The sequence below is a fragment of the Hevea brasiliensis genome, chromosome 2 (assembly GCF_030052815.1).
Source record: "Hevea brasiliensis isolate MT/VB/25A 57/8 chromosome 2, ASM3005281v1, whole genome shotgun sequence".
Classification (NCBI taxonomy): domain Eukaryota; kingdom Viridiplantae; phylum Streptophyta; class Magnoliopsida; order Malpighiales; family Euphorbiaceae; genus Hevea; species Hevea brasiliensis.
The window spans coordinates 18003850-18026246 of NC_079494.1; the positions used below are offsets into that span (position 1 = coordinate 18003850).

The 22397-nt window shown below is 35.3% G+C and overlaps 1 pseudogene; it reads right to left on the bottom strand.

Moving 5' to 3' along the window:
* LOC110659958 (probable aldo-keto reductase 2) overlaps window positions 1-20115 on the bottom strand; it is a 37291-nt pseudogene extending 17176 nt beyond the window's left edge.
* Between the last annotated feature and the right edge of the window lie 2282 nt (window positions 20116-22397).

The following is a 22397-nucleotide window of genomic DNA, read 5'->3' on the forward strand; positions in this document are numbered from 1 at the left end:
GTGAGGCAATTTTTGAGTTTGCTTGTGTTTCAAAATTTGTTCTCCTAATTTTACAAGTTCAATGTGATAGATTAATAGTTATGAAGAGGTTTAGCTAGTCTAGTTCCATAAAAGAGATTAGCTTCTTCACAAATAACATGTTAGAATCCCTTTTTGCCCATCTAGATACGTTCATTCCTCTATCCCGTGGAGTCCAATTATTAGCTTACAAAAAATTTGGTTATAGTTCTAAGTTTCACAATTTACAATCCAAAAATTTTCAAAAATTTTGATACACAAGAATAATGTAGCTGAATTTAAACAATACAATGATGTGCATGTAATGATATGCAAGTGCAAATGTATCCCCCCCCCCCCCCCCCCCAACCAAAACTCAAACCAGACATTGTCCTCAATGTCAATATAATATGCAAAATCAGATCAAGCATACAAAAATTTTAAGGAAGCATAATATTTATTAAGCATGGAAAATTTTTGAACATAAAGCAAATAAAAGAGACCTATGGTTGCAAGTTAGGACTAGGGCATGTAAGATATTATAATAAAGATCCTATCCTATAGTCTTATCTCTAAAAGGCTTTCGATGATGATGATGATGGTGATGCTAGTGATCCTTGCTCCTTTTCCTCCTCATCCTCCTCATCTAGCTTGTCCATTAGAATGTCCAGGTTGTTGTGTGCTTACTGGAGGCTGTCCTCAAGAGCTCGCATCCTGCCGTATATTGTGGTCTCCATGTGTTGTAGGTATAAAGGGACTGAGTCTGTCGGCGGTGATGTGTATGGAGGCACTCGGACAGGGGACTCTTTGAACATCTACTCTTGCCCTTCTTCTTGAGGCTGTGAAGTCTCACCGGGTCCCTCCCTTGCCTCGTCTCTCCGAGGGATGGTGTTTCCTTCAGCATCCACCAAGTAGCATTTGTTGCCCACCTTCTTTTATATCCCCATGGATATGCAGATAGTTTGATCAATTCTCGATGTTCCAGTAACAAAGCGCAGTCTATGATGTCCTAGAACAAAGCCGAACTGGAGGGCAATAGTGGTGACAAGGCCTCCAAGCACTATGTGCCTGGTAGGCTGATGGCAAAGGCATCGGAGATGGTTGCACAAGAAAAAGCCAGTGCTACACTACTACCCGGTGACCATGCACCATAGGAAAAATAGCTCACTAGTGTTGAAAATGCCAAGGCTATCGCCACGGGCCATGATGGTGAGGGCGGCGAACCGATGCATGTATCGCAATGCTGGACTAGTGATGCACGTTGATTTGGATTTGCTGCAGTTGTAGGGCTCTGTGTTTGGTGCAATAGAATCCCAAAAGTTGATATTGTTGTATAGCATGCGGTTCCTTGGGATTTCTTAGTGGCCAGTACTGTCAAAGCCAAAGATGGCATTAAACTCGTCCATATTCATTACCTGGTCTACACCAAGTAGGTGAAACTCAATTCTGCCCCAGTCTTCCCTATCGGTGGGCCATAATTTGGCCTTGAAGCTACCCAAATATTCTAGCATTGTGTCTTTGTAAGCCGAAAATTGGAGTTGGGTGAACCTTATCCACCCAATGCTATCAAGTAGCCTATTGATTTCTTCTTGCAACCCAAGTTGATCTAAAAGCGAAAAATCTATGTATTTGATGGAAGATATTTTTCGGGCATGAAGTCGGGTGCACATTGCTTTGTGGGCATCATCTCGAAATCCCAAAGAAATAGAGATTTTAGGTTGTGGAGTGGGTTGTGGCTATGGTTATTGTGGGGGAGGGGCTTGTTGAGATCGTTGGGGAGTGGCTACCCTCGTTCTTGGGCGTTGGGTTGGAGGCTGGGGTGGAGAAGGTAAGGATTCTCCTCTTTGTCTTGAAGAAGAGCCGATCCTCCTTGCAGATCTCTTCGCAGGAGCCATTAGTGTGTTTTTGGGAAGGAGAAGAGTATGATTTTGGTGAAGGGAGATGAGATTTGAGAGGTTTTTATAGGCTAGGAAGGGAGTAGATGAAGGGTTTTGTATTTATGAAGGGTTTTAATGCAAGGGGTGTATTTAAAGAGCCATTAAGACTCTTCGTTTCGCGCGTTTTGCACCCCAGGAGTTACGTCTACGATGAAATACACGGGTCGTGTATCACTACACGGGTCCCGACATGTAGGGCTGTGTAAATTTTTTCCCAAAATTTTCAAAATCTATCGTAGTACATGGCCTATGTAAATCAGCTATGAAACCGGTGTAACTTCCTGTCTCTCGGGTTACTTTATTGGATATGTTACACGGCCCATGTAAAATTCAAGGAGCCCCGTGTAACCTTCTATCTCTCAGCTATTCTGCTAGAGATATTATACGGTCCGTGTAATTTGGGATATGGACCCGTGTAAATTTCTGTCTCCCGAAGGGTCAAGATTGTATGAAATTTATGGACTTCCAAAAAGTTACACGGGGCGTGTACTCCCAGTACACGACTCGTGTAATTTTCTAATTTTTCAAATCTTTGGCAGATGAAAAATTTTATCATCATAACACATGAAATGGATGCAAAGATTAACAATAGAGTTACTTCCCCGGTTTTGTTCAATTTTCCCTTTTGTGGTTTTGACTTGGTGATTCCCTTCCTCTCTTGATCTCTATTCCCCTTTTCAAAAATCCTACAAAATGAAATGCTAATGAGTACGAAACAAAAATTCAATATTGAAGAAAAAGAAAAGAAGAAAAGTTCAGAAAAATTTTGGGTTACCTTCCAAAAAGCACTTGTTTATAGTCTTTAGCTGAACTTTGCTTGTTTATGGTCTGTTAATTGGAGGATTGAGAGTGCAATTTACTCCCATTTCTATGGGTTCTCCCTGAAAGTAAGGCTTCAGCCTCTGCCCATTGACCTTGAATGCGCTTGAGGTTTTACTCCATACCTCTACTGCTCCATGTGGGAAGACTTGGGTGACCTTGAAAGGTTCGGACCATCTTGATTTCAGCTTTCCTGGAAAGAGTTTCAATCTAGAGTTGAATAAGAGGACAAGATCTCCTTTTTTTTATCTCTTTCCTTGCTATGTGCCTGTCGTGCCATCTTTTGGTTTTATCCTTAAAGATTTTGGCATTTTCCTATGCATCTTATCGGATTTCTTCTAACTCATTCAGTTGTAAGAGCCTTTTCTCACCAGCAGCTTTGAGGTCAAAGCTTAGTACCTGAATTGCCCAGTAGGCTTTATGCTCAAGTTCAACAGGGAGATGACATGATTTTCCATAAACCAGTAGGAAGGGTGTTGTGCCAATTAGGGTTTTATATGCAGTGCGGTATGTCCATAGTACATCATCAAGCTTCATGAACCAGTCCTTCTTGGATCTGTTTATAGTTTTCTCTAGAATCTGCTTCAGTTCCCTGTTTGATATTTCTACTTGATCACTGGTTTGAGGATGATAAGGTGTGGCCACCTTGTGAGTTACTCCATACTTTTTCAGTAGTGTTTCGAATTGTTGGTTGCAGAAGTGGCTTCCTCCATCACTGATTATCGCTCGTGGTGTGCCAAATGTTGTGAAGATGTTCTTCTTAAGGAACTTGGTGACCACTCTAGCATCGTTGGTTGGTGTTGCAATAGCTTCTACCCATTTTGACACATAATCAACTCCAACCAGAATATACTTGTTTCCACGGGAAGAGGGGAATGGGCCTATGAAGTCTATTCCTCATACATCAAACAATTCTATCTCAAGTAAACCATGTAGTGGCATTTCATTCCTTCTTGAACTGTTACCTGTTCTTAGGCATTGATCACAAGCTAGCACAAAGGATCTTACATCCTTAAATAAATATGGCCAGTAAAACCCTGCTTGTAAAATCTTGGCTACGGTCTTTGAAGTGCCTAAATGTCCTCCATATAGTGATGAATGGCAATGATAAATGATACTTTCCATATCTTCGTCTGGTATGCACCTTTTTATCAGCCCGTCATTATATCTCTTGTACAGTAGGGGTTCCTCCCATAAGTAATATCTCACATCATGTAGGAATTTCTTCCTTTGCTGATAAGTCATGTTTGGAGGCAGTACCCTGCATACAAGAAAATTAACAAAGTGAGCATACCATGGAGCTTTGGAGAATGCAAGTAATTGCTCATTAGGAAATGAATCATCAATTGGCAAATCTTCAAAGTCCTCTGTGTACTCCTATTTTATTCTGGAAAGATGGTCAGCTACTACATTTTTGGATCCCTTTTTGTCCTTGATTTCAAGGTCAAATTCTTGCAGGAGTAGAATCCATCGAATCAGTCTTGGTTTTGCTTCCTTTTTGTTCATAAGGTATCGGATTGCAGCATGATCTATAAATACAATGACTTTTGACACGATGAGGTAAGATCTGAATTTGTCCATTGCAAATACCACTGCTAGGAATTCCTTCTCTGTGGTAGCATAATTAATTTGCGCATCATCGAGTGTCTTGCTAGCATAATAAATAGCATGGAGCTTTTTATCTTTTCTTTGCCTGAGCACTGCTCCAACTGCAAAGTCACTCACGTCGCACATCACCTCGAATGGTAACTCCCAATTCAGTGGCTATATTATTGGTGATGATATCATGGCCTCTTTGATTCTATTAAAGGAGACAAGGCAATTTTCATCAAAATCAAAGGGAACATCTTGACTTAACAAGTTAGTAAGTGGCTTAGCTATTTTGAAAAAATCTTTGATGAATCTTCTGTAGAATCCTGCATGTCCCAAAAAGCTTCGCACTCCCTTGACTAATGTTGGGGGTTTCATATTTTCAATGATCTCAATTTTTGCCTTATCAGCTTCAATTTCTCTTTCTGATATCAAATGTCCTAGAACTATGCCTTCCCTTACCATGAAATGGCATTTTTCCCAATTTAGGACCAAGTTTGATTCTTCATATCTTTGCAACACCTTAGATAAATTAGCTAGGCAATCATCAAAAGTGGTTCCATAGACAGAAAAATCATCCATAAAAACTTTCATGATATCTTCAATATAATAAAAAAAGATAGCCATCATGCATCTTTAAAAGGTAACAAGGGCATTACAAAGACCAAAAGGCATTCTCCTATATGCAAATGTTCCATAGGGACAAGCGAATGTTATCTTTTCTTGGTCTTCTGGGTGAATAGGAATTTGAAAGAATCCCAAATACCCATCTAGGTAACAGAAATAAGAGTGTTTCGCTAATCTTTCTAACATTTGGTCAATGAAGGGGAAGGAGAAATGGTCTTTTCTGGTGGCACTATTCAATTTCCTATAATCAATGCACATTCGCCAACCAGTGACTACTCTAGTAGGGATTAGTTCATTGCTTGCATTTTGGATAACAGTTGTCTCACCTTCCTTAGGAACTACATGTACTGGACTAACCCATTTACTATCAAAAATTGGGTATATGATACCTGTATCTAATAGTTTTAAAATTTCTTTCTTGGCTACTTCTTTCATGTTTGGGTTTAGTCTTCTTTGATGTTCGATTGTGGGTTTACTGTTTTCTACCATGGGTATCCTATGCATGCAAATCGAAGGATTGATCCCTTTCAGGTCTTCTATTTTATACCCTAATGCTTTGCTATGGATCCTAAGTTCTCTTAACAAATTTTCCTCTTCTAACTTAGACAGGCTAGCATTGATTATAACAGCATAATTAGACTTTGAGTCCAAGAATGTGTACCTTAGTGAAGATGAGAGAGGTTTAAGCTCTACCTGTTTGGAGTTTTCCTAGAGCTTACCTTTGGTTTGTTCCTCCTTCAATTTCTCTATCTCGGAAGCCTTAGCTAAGGGTAGGAGTGGAGGAGCTGCCAACTATTGTGCACATACTGCTATTTCTGTATTTTCATTATCCACTGTGTGGCTGTGCACAATACATGCTTCAAGAGGATCTTAAGGATGTGTCTTATGAAATTCCTCTTTAACTTGTTCGTCAATTATGTTAACCTTGAAGCATTCATCAGGTTCAAATTTGTTTTTCATTGTGTCAAACAAGTTGAACTCCACTTCCTCTTCTCCTACCTTGAGGGTTAATCATCCATTTTTTATGTCTATGATGGCTCCGGTGGTTGCCAAGAATGGTCTTCCCAAGATGATAGGAATTTAGGCATCTTCTTCCATCTCAAGGACAACAAAGTCCACTAGAATGAAGAATTTTTCCACTTTTATAGGGATGTTCTCAAGTATCCCTACAGGATATTTAATGGATCAATCAGCCAATTGCAATGAGATTGTTGTGGGTTTCAGTTCCCCGATCTCCAGCTTTTTGCATATTGATAGAAGCATTAGACTGACATTTGCCCTAAGATCGTAGAGGGCCTTATCTATTTTCTTGTTATCAATGATACAGGGTATGGAGAAGCTTCTTGGATCCTTTAACTTTGGAGGCAGTTTGTTTTGCAGAATGGCACTACATTCCTCTGTTAGAGCTACTGTTCCATAGTCTTCTAGCTTCCTTTTCTTTGACAGAATTTCCTTAAGAAATTTGGCATAAGATGGCATCTGAGAAAGTGCTTCAGTGAAGGGGATGTTAATGTAAAGTTTCTGTAAAACTTCCAAAAATTTTCCAAACTGCTTGTCCAGTTTAGTTTTCTGAAATCTCTGAGGAAAAGGTAAGGGAGGCTGGTATGGTTCTTGTAATTTCTTTGTCTTTCTTGCTTCCTCTTCCTGATCTTTCTTAGCTTCTTCCTCCTTTTTCTCTGCTTAGTCTTTAGAATTTTCTATGGTTTCCTCTATCGATTCTACCTCTAGTTGTACTAGAGTTCTCCCACTCCTCAGTGCAACTGCTTTGCAATGCTCCTTTGGGTTCATTTCTGGTTGATTAGGCAGTTTGCCAGTAGCCTTACTTGAAGAACTTACTTGCTGAGCGATTTGATTCTCTAGTATCTTATTATGGGTAGCAAGTTGGTCCATTCTGGAAGTCAGCTGTTTAATCAATTCAGTTTGTTGTTGTTGAGCTGCTAGGAATCCTTCCATCATGGTTTCCATGGTCATTTTTGGTTCTGGTTATTGAGGTTGGAGAGATAGTGATGGCTGTGCAAAGTTCTGACCTCTGTTCTAAAATCCAGGGGGTGCTGGAGGTTTGTACCCTTGTTGCTTGTTTATTGGCTGGTTCTGCTGATTGGACCATGAGAAATTTGGGTGGTTTCTCCATCCAGGGTTGTAAGTATTTGAATACGGATTGTTTGGCTGCCTCTGGTTGAAGTTTCCTCCATTATTCACATAGTTCATCTATTCTGTAGGTTCATTGAAATTGCTGTATTCTGAATTCATGTATCCTCTTTCATAGCTGTCCTCATGTTGACTATTTGTACCAACTATGTTGGCCTGCATTCTTTCGAGTTTCTTTGTGAGTTGATCAAACTGGGCATTTATCATGCTTAGGGCATCTACTTCCAGGACCCCTGCAGTTCTTCTTACATTTCCTCTTTCATTTGACCACTCATAATTATGGTATGCAACCCTTTCTAGAAGTTCAAGTGCTTATGGTACTATTTTCTCCATTAGATCACTCTTTGCAGCTGAATCAACTGTGCTCCTTGTAGAGGCTAGTAATCCATTATAGAAATTTTGCACCAATAAACAATCTTCTATGCCATTGTGTGGACATTCCCTCTGCAGGTCTTTGTATCTTTCCCATGTGTCATAGAGTGACTCTCCTTCCTTTTGTTTGAAGGTGTTGAGCTCAAGCCTCAACTTTGCGGTCTTTGCAGGTGGGAAATACCTTGCTAGAAAAGCTTGAAAGAGGTTTTCCCAGGTATTGAATGTTCTAGCCGGTTGAGAAAGTAACCACTTCCTTGCTCTGTCCCGAAGGGAGAATGGGAATGCTCTGAGTCTTATTGCTTGATCAGACACTCCATTCATCTTGAATGTATCACATAGGGCAAGAAATCACTGGAGGTGATAGTGTGGATCTTCTGTTGGTGAACCTGCAAACTGGATTTGTTGAATCATTTGGAGCCATGCTGGTTTTAATTCAAAGTTATTGGCTTCCACTGTGGGTCTAGTGACACTGGGCTGAAATCCTTGGACAGATGGAACTCCGTAATCTCTTAAGAGTCTTGGTTTGTCATTATTATCGGCCATGGTTGGGATTTCAGGATCTCCTTGACCATGCTCTTGATGTTTCCTTTCCCTCCTGATGGCTTTTAGGGTTCTGTCTATTTCTGGATCACAGTTCAAAATTTCTTCTGGCTTTGTTCTGGTCATATACCAGATCGGGCACCTGAGAGAAAAGAAAAGAAATACAACTAGTAAAATAAAATAAAATAATAAATATAATTGCCTAAATCAAAATCGCCTATCGCTTGATATTACTAAAACCAAAAATTCCCCAGCAACAGTGGTAAAAACTTGTTTCGCTATTTTGCAATCACCGCAAGTGCACATATCGCTAACAAGTAATAAAGTGATAAGTAGAGTATCATTCCCACGAGGAATTTTATTTAGCCAGTACCAATTTACATAGAAATCTTGACTGTCTAGGCTATCGAGTACTTAGGGAATGAAGTTTATTAACTTTAAATACTAAAATGGTAAACTTAAAATGAAATGATTTATTTGAAGCAATTCTGGAATTAAGATTTCACACTTGAATCATACTAGGGATGTTATCTCGTTTATTTACTTAATTGAGGATCATTTTCTTTGATGGAAATTAGTCCTAAGCTATCCTAAATCCTCTCTCAAGGCATCTAGGGTGTATTCTAATTAACTCGAACCCTACTTTCATGGTGATCAAATTAATTAAAATCTTTTAAGACCTTTGACCAATTTTTAAGTTCAACAAAGGTATCAGCCTATGTCTAGATCAGAATTCCTAAGTTCAAGATCTTGATTTTCTAATGTTATTCTTCACCTTTCAGTCCTTCAATTAACATCTACAATCATAACTAAGTGGGTACCAACACATAGCATGCATTAAGATCACAAGAAATTAAATCAAGAAACGAATCTCAAATCCAATAAATAAAACTCAGTGTTCATCCATAATAATAATTACAAGAGCTACTCTCCCAGATCCAGAATAAGAAAACTACTCACTCATGGTGAGTTCAACAAATATCATGATAAAAAGTAAAAACAATAAAAAGAGAGTTATGCAAAAGAAATAAATAGTAAAAATCTGTCTAAGGAGATGAAACGAAGGAACCAAAGAGAGTTTGCAGCTTTGATCTTGTAGAGCTTCAGCTGGGAAACTTCTTTTGGTACTGATGTAGAGCCCGACAACAGCAACCTTCAGCAGCAATCCCGATGACAGTGACTGACCTCTCTTCCTGATGTTTTCTTTTCTATTTATATTGGTTGCTCTAGGGTTAGGTCATTTTGAGTCCAAAAGGCTTTATGAGTCTCGTTCGAATCAGAAAACAGGAGGGAAATTTGAGTCAGAAAACAGGCTGTAGCATAGTACATGGCCCGTGTGTCACTACACGGGTCCCGTAAAGTAGGGCCGTGTAACTTACTGGAGGAGAATCACGTGGTCTTGTTTTGGCACAGAGAGTTACACGGGTCTGTGCCAACTACACGGGCATGATTACACGGGCCGTGTACTATTGTTCCCATAAGGTTCTTCAAACTTGTTCTTGGTAGAGACTTACACGGGTCTAGGCTTGGTTTACACGCCTTGTGTACTTTGTATCAGCAGCAATTCTTTGTCTTTTTACCTCTCCAAGCTTTCCTTTGCACTCCCATCCTTTGGGGCTTCACCCAAACACCTAAAATAATGCAGAAAATATGGAATTAAGGGCTTGGCAACAGAATTTATGAAAATTAATGAAATCAACTACTATACATGAAAATACTTGTCTAAATATTATGATTTAGAATACAAATGTGCTAAAAAAATCTATACAATTCAAGTGTATCAGAACTATGTCATATCACATACCCTAAAACACTGCATGATAATCATTCTCTGCAGCCTTTGGTTCTGCTATAGATAGTGCAATGTCCGCATTTGCAAATTGTGATGCCTTCCTATGGATTTTTTTACACCAAAAATAATTATTTTATTTATTAATTATTTTTAGATCTAAGAGCAAATTAAATTAATTTTTTTGTGAAATTAAATAAATTAATTTTATTTTATTAATTTAATTAATTTATGGCCTGAGATAATTAATAACTGAATTAATTATGGTTACTGGATAGTTATCTGATATAAAGAAGTTGACGGCAATTTGTAGTGGTTCCAAGGAGTGGGCAGACAACTGCAGGTAAAGGTAGAATGTGGCAAAATGCATTATAGAGTCTTCCAGGAATCTTCCAAATACCTGCACGATAGTTTGTAGCAGTTTCAAACAGTTCCAAAAAGTGGGCAAGTGACTGTAGGTAACCATAAAACATGATAGAGTGGGTTCTAGAGTCTTCCAGATACCTGCAAAAAAGCTATAAGAGTCAGATATGCTGTAACATAAAAACCCCTAACCATTCAATCAATCAACCAACAACAGACTCCAGTAATCTATTTATCTTTAATTTTATCTGTTATTTTTTTTTCTAGCCTTACATTTATTTTCTAAGACTTGTACTTAAATTTTTGGTAATCAATACAATTTTCAGTTACTTTAATTATTCAGTTTAAAGTGAGATTTTGACAAAGCTGTGCTCAATCTAGTCAAGTTTCTACAACCATTTGAGAGAAGTCAGAAAAGTGCTCAGTAACAGGCACACCCGTAATTCCTAAGCTGTTAGCCAGGCAAATTGTTTTCTAACAAAATAAAATAATTTTTAGCACACCTAGTGGGACCTGAGTCTTATCTCAACACACATCACCACTGTTTTTCACCAAAAATTAGCAAATAATTTTTAGTATGACCAGTGGGATCATGATCTCATTTCATTCAATATTACTATTCTCATTCCTTTTACAGGCAACACCATGCCTCCAAAACCCCAAAGCTTTCTTGTCAAAGAAACCATTAGGTCTGAGGACACGAAGGAAAGTCCTACTGTAGAAACTCTACGTACCTTATCTACTGACCTAGTTCAGGGGCAAGATGAGATTTGCAAATGAATTCTTAGTTCATTGGAAACTCTTACATCAACCATCAACCATTAAGTAGGCTTTATGGCCTCTTTTATTCATAAATAAAAGCTAAAATACAGCTTATTATTTAATAAATATCCAAGTATTTACATGTTTGTTGAACTTATTGCATCAGGATAAAACAACTACAATATGCAGAAAAAAAATTCTTAGAGGAAGTATGGAGTCAATAAGTAGCTCTAGAACAAGGTTGGATAGACAACTCCCCAGTATTTGATATCGGCACTTGTGAAAAGCACCTGAAGAAATTAGCTCTTCAATTGTACTATGGTCTTAGGAGACTGTAAGTACTTGTAGGAACCTTAACAAGGGCGGATGAAAGCTAAGCATCTACAAAAGCACTTGTAGAGGTACCAAGTTCCAAGTACTTATAGAGGTACTTTCAAGTTACCTGTAAAGACACCTATGAGTCAATAAAGGTACCTGTTCAGTAAAGATTTTGACAGAGTCTCCTCTGCAATACAAACAACTAAAAAATTAGCTTTTTAATATTTAGCCAATTTATAACCAATGATCAAACACAACCTGTATGAAGCTCACATATATGGTAAGATTAGAAATTACCTCTAGCAGCGCAAGAAAATAAGTTGGAACTGGGCATGGGAAAGGCTGGTGGAGTGTATACTTGCAAGGCAGAAGAAGTAGCACTCAACTTAGGAACACCATGCTAATAGAAAAAACATGTGTTATTGCCAATGGTACCTACGTAACTACTAGTACTTGGGTAAGTACCTAGGTACCAGTCGGTACTTATGAACCAGAAGAAGGGTTTGATGCCATAACTGCAAATACAAGGGGTTGGGTAAGCATTTCAAACAATAAAAGTAAAAAAGAAATGCAAAAGTTCTACAATACTTATATTTAACAAATGCAAGAATTAGCAGGTACCAGCTGTAGGTACTGACCAACACATTTACAGGTACTAACTGTAGGTACCAATCAACACATTTGTGGCTACCAACCTATACATCAGTATTGACTGCAAGTTTCAACCAACACATTTGCAGGTATTGACCAACATTCTACGAGTGCTAACTAATATACTGCATATACCAATCAATATTCTGCAGGTACTTGAGTAGGTACCTATAAAGTTACCAATTCTAGAAGCAATCAACATGGCCCAATCACATTCTCAACCATCATTGAACATCAAAAATCTTAAAATTACCAATTCAAGCAAGAATGGCAAGGAGAATATTGTGAACTAGGTGCAATACAGTGCAAGATGGATGAAGGAGAATCAGCAAGGAATTGATGTCAATGGTAAAGAGATGTGCTAATGGGTGTATGGTAGTTGAATGAATCGGACTTTTGTGATGGTAGAATGGTGCGCTGATGAACAATGGTCGATGGGACCAAAAATCATGATGCAAGAAACTCGCCCAAATGGTAATGGAGTGTTGTTCTAATACAAGAAGCGATAGTGAGGAAGGCAACTAGAGAATGAAATATTGGCAATCACACAAGAAGAATCGAGTGAGGGAAAAAGAAAGGAAAATGAGAAAAAGAAGTTGTGTGCCAAAGGGAAGAGAGAAAAGAAAGAAAGAAGAAAAGAGAGAGAGAGATGGAACAGAAAGGGAAAGGAAAAAAGAGAGAGAGAATATATATATATATATACATATGTGTGTGTGTGTGTGTGTGTGTGTGTGTGTGTGTGTGTGTGTGTGTGTATTGGGTTTTTTTAAGTGATAGTTAAGTTACTAGGATTTGATTGGAGAGATAAATATGCAGTAATAAGATATTTGTAGTGATTAGAAGTCTATGGGCAGAGATTAGAGTTCTAGTGAAAATTATATTCTTATTGAATAAAGTTAGCTTGAATTTCAAATTCCTAAAAGGATTACAGGTTATAACTAATTATTTTTGAATTTTAAACAACAAAAAAATGAGCTTAAATAAAATCTTGTCCACTCGGAATGGCTTAATAAGCTAATCCAGATGCAGGGAGCAATTATTTACACTAAAAATAATTATTTTATTTATTAATTATTTTTAGGCTTAAGAGTTAATTAAATTAATTTTTTTTGGAATTAATGTAATTAATTTATAGCCTGAGATAATTAATAAGTGAATTAATAGTGATTACTAGATAGTTATCTGAGATAAGAAAGTTGATGACGGTTTATAGCAGTTCCAAACAGTTTCAAGAAGTGAGAAGGTAACTGCAAGTAAAGGCGAAATGTGGCAGAATGTATTCCAGAGTCTTCCAGGAATATTCTAGATACTTGCATGATAGTTTATAGCGGTTCTAAGCAGTTCCAAGAAGTGGGCAGGTGACTAGCAATAACCGTAGAACGTAATAGAGTGGGTTCCAGAGTCTTCCAGGAGTCTTCTAGGTACCTGCAAGAAAGCTATAAGAGTTAGAGATATTGCAATGTAAAAAGCCCCCAACTACTCAATCAATCAAACAACAATAGACACCATCAGTTTTTTTATCTTTAATTTTATCTATCTTTTTTTTTTCAGTCTTACATTTATTTTTCAAGCCTTGTACTTAAATTTTCAGCAATCAATACTGTTATTTTTATGTGGCTTGAATTTTGGATATGTCTTCATGAACTCAAATTTTGACCCAAACTAAAAGCTTCGCGCTATGACCTGATTGGGATAAAAGTGAGATCTGCGATGGTAGCTGAGGGCATGAGCTGATAGGGTTTGAGAGTTCAAAGTGATTGTATTTTGCTTTTTCATTATAGTGAAACTTTTTCTCTAGTTTTGCCTGTGAATGTAGATCTTATGATCGAACCACGTTAAATCCTTTATTATTCTTCTTATTTTTTATATGTTATGTGATTGTGCGATTTACGTATATGCCTTATATTTGCGTGCTTGCTATTACAAACTGATATTAGAGCGTTGTGTGTGCAATCTAGGGTTTTGTAGATGGCGTTATCTTCAATGAAGTATGAGGTAGAGAAGTTTGATGGCAGATTGAGTTTCAGTCTATGGAAGATTAAAATGAAATCTTTCTTGATCCTATAAGGTCTATGAAAGGCAATTGAATAACTTTCTAGAGGGTGCAAAAGAGGCTGATTTAAAGAAAAAAGCCTTGAGTGTGATTTTCATAAGCGTAACTAATGATGTCTTATGTGAGATTGCTGGTGAAAGCTCAACATCTATAGCATCGAAGAAATTAGAGCAGTTATACTCTACCAATAGCTAACCAATCACTTGTATCTAAAGAAAATGCTTTATAATCTGAGATTGAGTGAAGATATGCCCATTAAAAGACATATGGATGAATTTAATTCAATCATTATGGACCTGAAGAATATTGATATTGATATTGATAATGAGGATCAGGCCTTTATTGTGTTATGTTCTTTGCTACCCTCCTATGAGATTTTTGTTGATACTCTGTTATATGGGAAAGACGATATTTCACTAGATAATATTGTAATTCTCTAAAATCGAAGGAGTTAAACAAGAATTTTCAAAATAATAGAGAAAGATTTGAGGGGAAAGATTTAGTAAGCAGGGGAAGAACAAATTCAAGGGAAGATTCTTCCAATAGGAAGAAATCTAAGGTTAGAACTAAGTCAAGAATTAAAAAAGCTAATCGTTTTGAGTGTAGGGAGCAAGGTCATTATAGGAGAGACTATCCCAAGTTGAAAAATAAAAAGGGAAAGTTACTAGAAAGTTCTGCGAATGTGGTAGACAGGTTTAGTGATTCTTATGGCAATGACAATGTAGGGAAAATTTTATCTGTGAGTTCAGATCATGGGCAAAATCCTGGATTCTTGATACTGGTGCTGCTTATAACGTGTGTCCACACAAAAATTGGTTTGTCACTTATAAACAGATGAGTAGTAAGGTATTTTTGGGCAATGATTGTGCATTACTTATGGAAGGAATTGGCAATATCAGATTGAGAATGTTTGATGGCATTATCAAAATTATGAAATGTTGGCATGTTCCAGGACTGAAAAGGATCATCATTTCTCTTGGGACACTAAACTCTCATCGATTCAGATACCATATAGAGAATGGAGTTCTCAAAATATGCAAGGGCTCTATGGTACTCATGAAGAGCAGTTTGGTTTTAAGATTGTATTTTTTTTCAAAGTAGAATAGTTTCAGGGAAAGCTGCAATAGCATCCAGAAGCAATAATCAGAATCAGACTCAGTCGTGGCATCTACATCTTGGTCATATGAGTGAAAGAGAGTTATCGGTGTTGAGCAAGTGGAATTAGTTAGACGAGCAAAAAATAAAATCTATGGACTTTTATGAACACTGTGTGTTTGGCAAACAGACTAGGGTGAAGTTTTATAAAAAGGCAATGCACAAGACTAAACGAACAATGGATTATATCCACTTAGATCTTCTAAGAGCGATGCTAGGTACTTCATGATTTAGATTGATGATTACTCTTGAATGATTTGGGTGTATTTTTTGAAAATAAAAGATGAGGCATTTTAAACCTTCGTAAAATGGAGGACGATGATTAAGAAGCAGACAGAAAAGAAGGTCAAGTGTCTTAAAACTAATAATGGGTTGGAATTTTGCAATCGTGAGTTCAATGCATTCTGCAACAATTAAGGTATAATGAGACACCGTACTTATATAATGACACAACAATAGAAAGGTATTACAAAACATATGAATAGAACGCTTTGTGATAAAGCATGAAGCATGCTCTCACATTCAGGATTAGGAAAGGATTTCTTGGCTAAAGTAATTAATACAATCTATTTCTTAGTTAATAGATCTCCATCTATAGCTATTGAGTGCAAAACTCCTTTTAACATCTAGTCCAGTTCACCTATTGATTACTCTCAGCTGAGAATGTTTGGTTGTCCTGCTTATGCTCATGTGAGGGATGGTAAACTTGAGTCGAGGGCAAGAAAATGCATATTTCTGGGGTGTGCATCTGGAGTGAAAGGCTACAGGTTATGGTGCAATGATCCAAATTCTCCAAGATTAATTATCAACAAAGATGTGATATTTAATAAGTCTGCTTCATTAGATAGTCAAAAGGAGAAGTCAATAACATAATCAAATCATGGTATTAGGGAATAGGTGGAGCTTGAGATTAATACTTCAGCAGTTCAGTCCAGTGATTCAAAAGACGCAGTCCAAGATCCTGATCAATAAAAGGATGCACCTGAGCAATAACAACAGGAACCATATAGCATTATAACTAGTAGAGAGAAAAGAAAGATTAGACCCTCACAGAGATATGCATATGCAAATCTAGTTGCATTTGCTTTGTTAGTTACTAAGACAATTGATGTGCATGAACCCAACAATTATAAGAAAGCTATTTTTTGTTCAGATGCAGATCAGTGGGTCGGTGCTATGGGTGAAGCAATTGAATCTCTTCACAAGAATCATACTTGGGAGCTTATAACATTGCCTAAGGGACAAATAGTGGCAGGTTGCAAATGGGTGTTCAAGAAAAAGGAAGGCATTCCAGGGGTTAAAGCACCTCAATATAAGGCATGGTTGGTAGCAAAAGGCTTTACTCATGGGGAGGGGATTGACTTTAATAAAGTGTTTTCCCCAATTATGAAGCACAGTTCTATCAGGTTCTTACTTGCTATGGTTGCTCTTTATGATATAGAGCTCGAGCAACTTGATGTGAAGATAACATTTTTGAATGGTGAGTTGAAGGAGCAAATTTATATGAGTCAACCTGAGGGATTTGTCATTCTAGGTATGGAAAACCATGTTTGCTTGATTAAGAAATCTTTATATGGTCTGAAATAATCGCCTAGGCAGTGGTTCAAAAGATTTAATACATTCATGGTTCGTAATAGCTTTATTCATAGTTCATATGACAATTGTGTGTATTATAGGAAGCTTTCAGATGATTCCTTTGTCTATTTGTTGATGTATGTGAATGACATGCTTATTATTGCTAAAAACACGTCACAGATTAACATTCTGAAAAAGCAGTTGAGTGATAAGTTTGAGATAAAGGATCTGGATGTTGCAAAGAAGATATTGGGAATGAAAATTACCAGAGATATAAGTGTTAGGAAGCTTTTCTTGTCTCAGCAGGCATATGTTAAAAAAGTTCTTAAGCATTTTAATATGAATAATGCTAAGCCTGTGATTATTTTGTTTATTACCGATTTCAAGCTATCTGCAGACATGTTACCAAAAACAGATGAGGAGATGGAGCATATGTCCAGTGTTCCTTATTCGAGTGCTGTTGGTAGCATCATATATGTTACGATTTGCACCAAACATGACATTTCACATATAATTAGTATTGTGAGTAGATACATGTCGTGTCCTAGAAAAGAGCATTGACAAGCAGTGAAATTGATTCAGAGGTATTTGAAGGATACTATAGATGTTGGTCTGACATTTGACAAAGCCAAGATGAGTGATTCAGTTGTTGGCTGTGTGGATTCAGATTTTGTAGGAGACTTAGACAAGAGGAGATCTCTGACAAGTTATTTGTTTACTCTCTCTAGAAGTGCTATCAGTTAGAAGGCAACGTTGCAAGCTACAGTTGCTTTGTCTATCATAGAAGCTGACTATATGGCTTTAGCAAAGGCAATAAAGTAAGCTTTATGGTTACAGGATTTGGTGGGTAACCTCGGATTGGTACAGAATAAGCCAACAGTATTTTGTGACAGTCAGAGTGCAATACATCTCACAAAGAATCAGATGTACCATGAGCGAACTAAGCACATTGATGTCAGATATTACTTCATTTAGGACATTATATCTCAGGGAACTGTAGTTATGCAAAAAGTGTATACACATGATAATCCAATAGATATGATGACCAAGGGAGTCCTAGTCAGCAAGTTTAGGCATTGCTTAGACTTGGTTACGATGGCATATGGCAAGATAGAGTGTTGTGGTGATTTTGTTGATGATGGAGGGAATTCAAACCAAGGGAAAGAATTATCATTTTCATGTGGCTTGAATTTTGGATATGTATTAATGGACACGAATTGTGATCAAATCGGAAAGTTTCGCATTGCAATCCGATTGGGATAAAAAGTGAGATCTATGGTGGTACGGGAGCAATGCCCTCATGGTATGGATCAGTATAAATATTGTAATATTCTACCTTTTGTAAGAGAATTGTGAGATATTCGAAAAACACACTAGGGTTAGGGTTTGAGAGTTGTGAGCGATTGTGTCTTGCTTTTTCATCATAGTGAAACTTTTTCTCTTATCTTGCCTGTTGACGTAGACCTTACAGTTGAACCAAGTTAAATCTTGTGTTATTCTTCTCTTTTCTATACTGTATGATTGTGCGATTTATGTTTGTGTCTTAAATTTACATGCCTGCTATTCAAATACAATTTCCAACTACTTTAATTGTTCAATTTAAAGTGAGTTTTGATGAAGTTGTATTAAGTCTAGTCAGTTCCCACAACCATTTGAGAGAAGTCAGAAAAGTGCACAGTTAATGTACATAGTATTTGACACACCCACAATTCTTAAGTTGTTAGCCAACTAAATTATTTTCTAATGAAATAGGTTTATAAAATTTAGACCATCTTCACATCAATGAATACAAGCTCTTAGCAAGTGGAAATGGATAAAGATACCGATTCTTGAAATCTAGAAGAATTAGAAGATAATTTCAGAACCCTACACCAAGAAATCATCTCAGAAGAATAATAAATCGAAGAAGATGATTTCAAATGTAAATGCAAAAATTCAGTGCCAAAATCAGCAATTTGAAGTTTAACTAAATGAGCTAGGCTTTATTCTCAATAATTCAATTTGTTCTAGCCATATCCTTTCAAGAAGAAGAAAAAGAACAACTGTCATTTATGCCTTGAGCTTGCAATCACAGTAATGATGACCTCATATTAGAATAAGGGAATTGATGGCCCTTAATGAATGCAAATCTATGGAAGATAAATCCAGTTCTGAGATGGAAGAAAAGATCCTTGCATGTTAATTGATTTTGAGCTCTTTTGGATGTGAGATGAACAATAGAGATGCTACAAAAGAAAGAAAAAACAAAAAACTTTTGTTTGCCAAGCTATGCTGAAAATTTGTCGGAGGCAATTGGATTTGGTAAGTTTTCAAGGACTTACCCTTACGGATACACCACCACCACCAAGGAACAAGAAAAGAACATCAAGGATTTAGCTATGGACTGAGCGATGGTGGCTTGCTTTGCTAATATTAGCAATGGCAGTTTGGCGTCACTAAATTTACCAATGGCAACAAAGTTCTGTCGCAAAAATTACTGATGAGGGTATCAACGACAGATTTTTGTTCATCTGATATCCATTTCAACTACAGCGTTGGAAAAAAGAGCACTGAAAAATCCATCGTTGATACCCATTTTGTAGTGAAAATTTCTCCCTCTCTTTTGCTATGTTTTCTTCCTAATTATCATAAACAGCAAACAAATTTCATTTTTCTTCATTTCCCCTCACTTCCCTCAAAATTAATGAAGACCAGTTGGTTTTCATTTTTCACTTCAGAATGTTAAGATTATTCCTATAAAGTCATAATATTTGGTAATATTAGATAAGTGCAATTGCCTAATTTATCAAAGAAATTAACTAAAAAAGAATTGCATATGAGAGAGAGAGAGAGAAGGGCAAACTATGATTTCAATGGGAACAAAGATATCAACGCAATGTTGGTAATAAAGATCAATACAATCAACATCAAGGCGCTTCAAGCTACCCTCACAAGCAGCCCTCACATAGGCTAGATCCGCTCAAATCTCCACCTTCCCATCCTTAATGCTGAAGGAAAATTTGGTGGCCAATTCCATTGTCTTTCTCATCTCTCCTTTAAGTGCCTATGCAAATTCAATGCTCATTCGTTTTCCCATAAAAGAATAATAAAAATAATAACAACAAAAAGCTAGAGCCAAAATGGCAAAATCAAATCTTGCCCAGAAGAATTTCATTGGTATGCGGTCCATAGGAGTCAGAGGTATAGAGGAAAGTGACGCCGGTGTTGATGGCGTGGTGAATGAGAGTGATCATAATGGATTCGGAATTTGGAGGGCCATAGACGGTTGACATGCTCATGCACCCAAGCCCCTGTGCTGATACCTCCAGCCCTTGCGATCCAAGCTTTATCCTCTTCACTGCTACTCTTGACATTTCTAACAAAAAAATTCTCTGTGAGAACTAAGAAGTAGAAGAAGCAGCCACCAAAATGTGGTAATAAAGTTGATGTTTTCTTTTTTGTGCCAAGAATAAAGTTGATGTTCACTTGCAGGCTTGCTCATTTCTGTACGTGTATTTAGTGTTAGGAAAAATTTATGTGCGCATGGCCACTTTGGTTCGATTTCGAAGTAAATTAAAGGGCCAGCTTAATTTTGGTTTTTCAGTTTGAGAATGATTGGGATGAATGAATCCAATAATTATTTTTTTTTTTCAGTCTTTTCTAAAATAAGATTAGTTTAAATGGTATTAAATTATCATTTCAATCCTATTTAATTTAAAATTTATAAAAAAAATATTAAAATTGATCTTTTTTTTGATAAATTTGAATTTATAAAATATTGTTCAATTTAATTTTCAATTCACTTAACTTAATTTCAATGATTTGAAATTAATCCAAATCATATTATATTCGCATAAATATATTTTAAATAATATATAATGAAAATATATAAATATAATATAAAATTTTACAAAAAGATCAAAGAATTTTATCACATTTATGTAAAAATTATCGATATCCTATATAAATGTATGAAGAGAGAGGGAACATTAACTTAATCCAAATTACATTTCATTTTTAAAATTAATTATAATTATATTTTTATTATTAAAATTAATTTTAAAGTTCATATAAATTTAAAATTATTAATTTTAGAGTTCATATGAATTTAAAATTTATTAATCCTATTCATACTTAACTTTAATTAAATATAAAAATTTATAAGAAGTAATTAACTAAAATAAAAAATTAATAAATAAAAATTAATAAATGTTATTAATCTATTTATTATTTATAAAAATATAAAAAAAGTATTTATAGTGACAAATAAATAATTCGTCGCGAATAATACATAAAGTCAATAACAACTAATACATATAAATTAGTTGTTAATACTATTTAGCAATAAAAATATTTTAAAATTATCATTGCTAATCTTTAGCGACAGAAATTTGTCTCTAAATCTTTTATAATGATACAATATTCTACATTATCAATAATAATTTTAGTGGTAAAATATTTGCCGCTAAATGTCTCATAATTTATTTTTTAATATTATAATAGTTAATTTAAATTAAAATTTTAATATTATTTTAATAAAATTAATATATATATATATATATATATTTAAAATTTTTAATTCTATTTACAATTAAATTCTATTTAATTAATTTTTTTATTATATTCAAAATAAAATTTTACAAAAAATTTTACTAAAATCAAAAATTTTCTACATTATATATAAATATATGAAGGGGAGAGGAAACATTAGCATTGCCCAAAATGCCCTTAATAATTTATTAATATAACAATAAAAAAAATTGACTATTAAAAATTAATTTCTTTTAAATTTTTATTATTTAAATTAATTTAGAGTTTAGATAAATTTAAAAATTCTTAATTTTATTTGTACTTAAATTCTATGTAATTTGCACTCAATGAAATTTTTTTTATTACAACTTAAAATAAATAAAAAATATCTTTAAGTTTTATATTATTTATAATATTAAAAGATTTATAATATAAAAAATATAATAAAAAAATAAAATAACAATCTTACCTTATGGAAAAGAAGTTTTTTCCACTACAATAATACAATAATGATTAATTAAAAAATGTAAGATATATTTTTATTTTTCGTTACTGGATGATTTTTTAATTAGTTATTATTATTATTATTATTATTATTATTATTATTATTATTATTATTATTATTATTATTATTATTATTATTATTATAAGAAGAGAAATAACAAAACATTGCTTATATAAAAGTTTAATTATGAATATGCACAAATAACGTGCGATGTGCACGTTGCAAGAAAATCAAATAAAATATATAATTAAAGATTATCAAAAATACTAATAATAATTTAGCATTTAGATAACAAAAGATTAATTTTATTTAAAAACTAAATTAATTATACATTAATTAATAAAATCTTAATAAAGAATAGGAATTTTAAACCAATTTCCACAAAACTATTTTTTATTTATATTTAATTAATTTATCATTTTAGTACACTATTAATATTTCAATCATATTGTTATTTTGTGGTTTTGAATTTTGGGATATGTTTTTCCATGGACCCGAATTGTAAACCGACCTAAAAGTTTCACGCTGCGACCCGATTGGGATAAAAAGTGAGATCTGTGGTGGTATCGGAAGGTACGGGCCAATAGGGGTAACGCCCCCGTGGTATGGACTAATATAAATATTGTAATATTCTACAATTTACAGTAGAGTTGTGAGATATTCAGGAAACAAACTGAGATTAGGGTT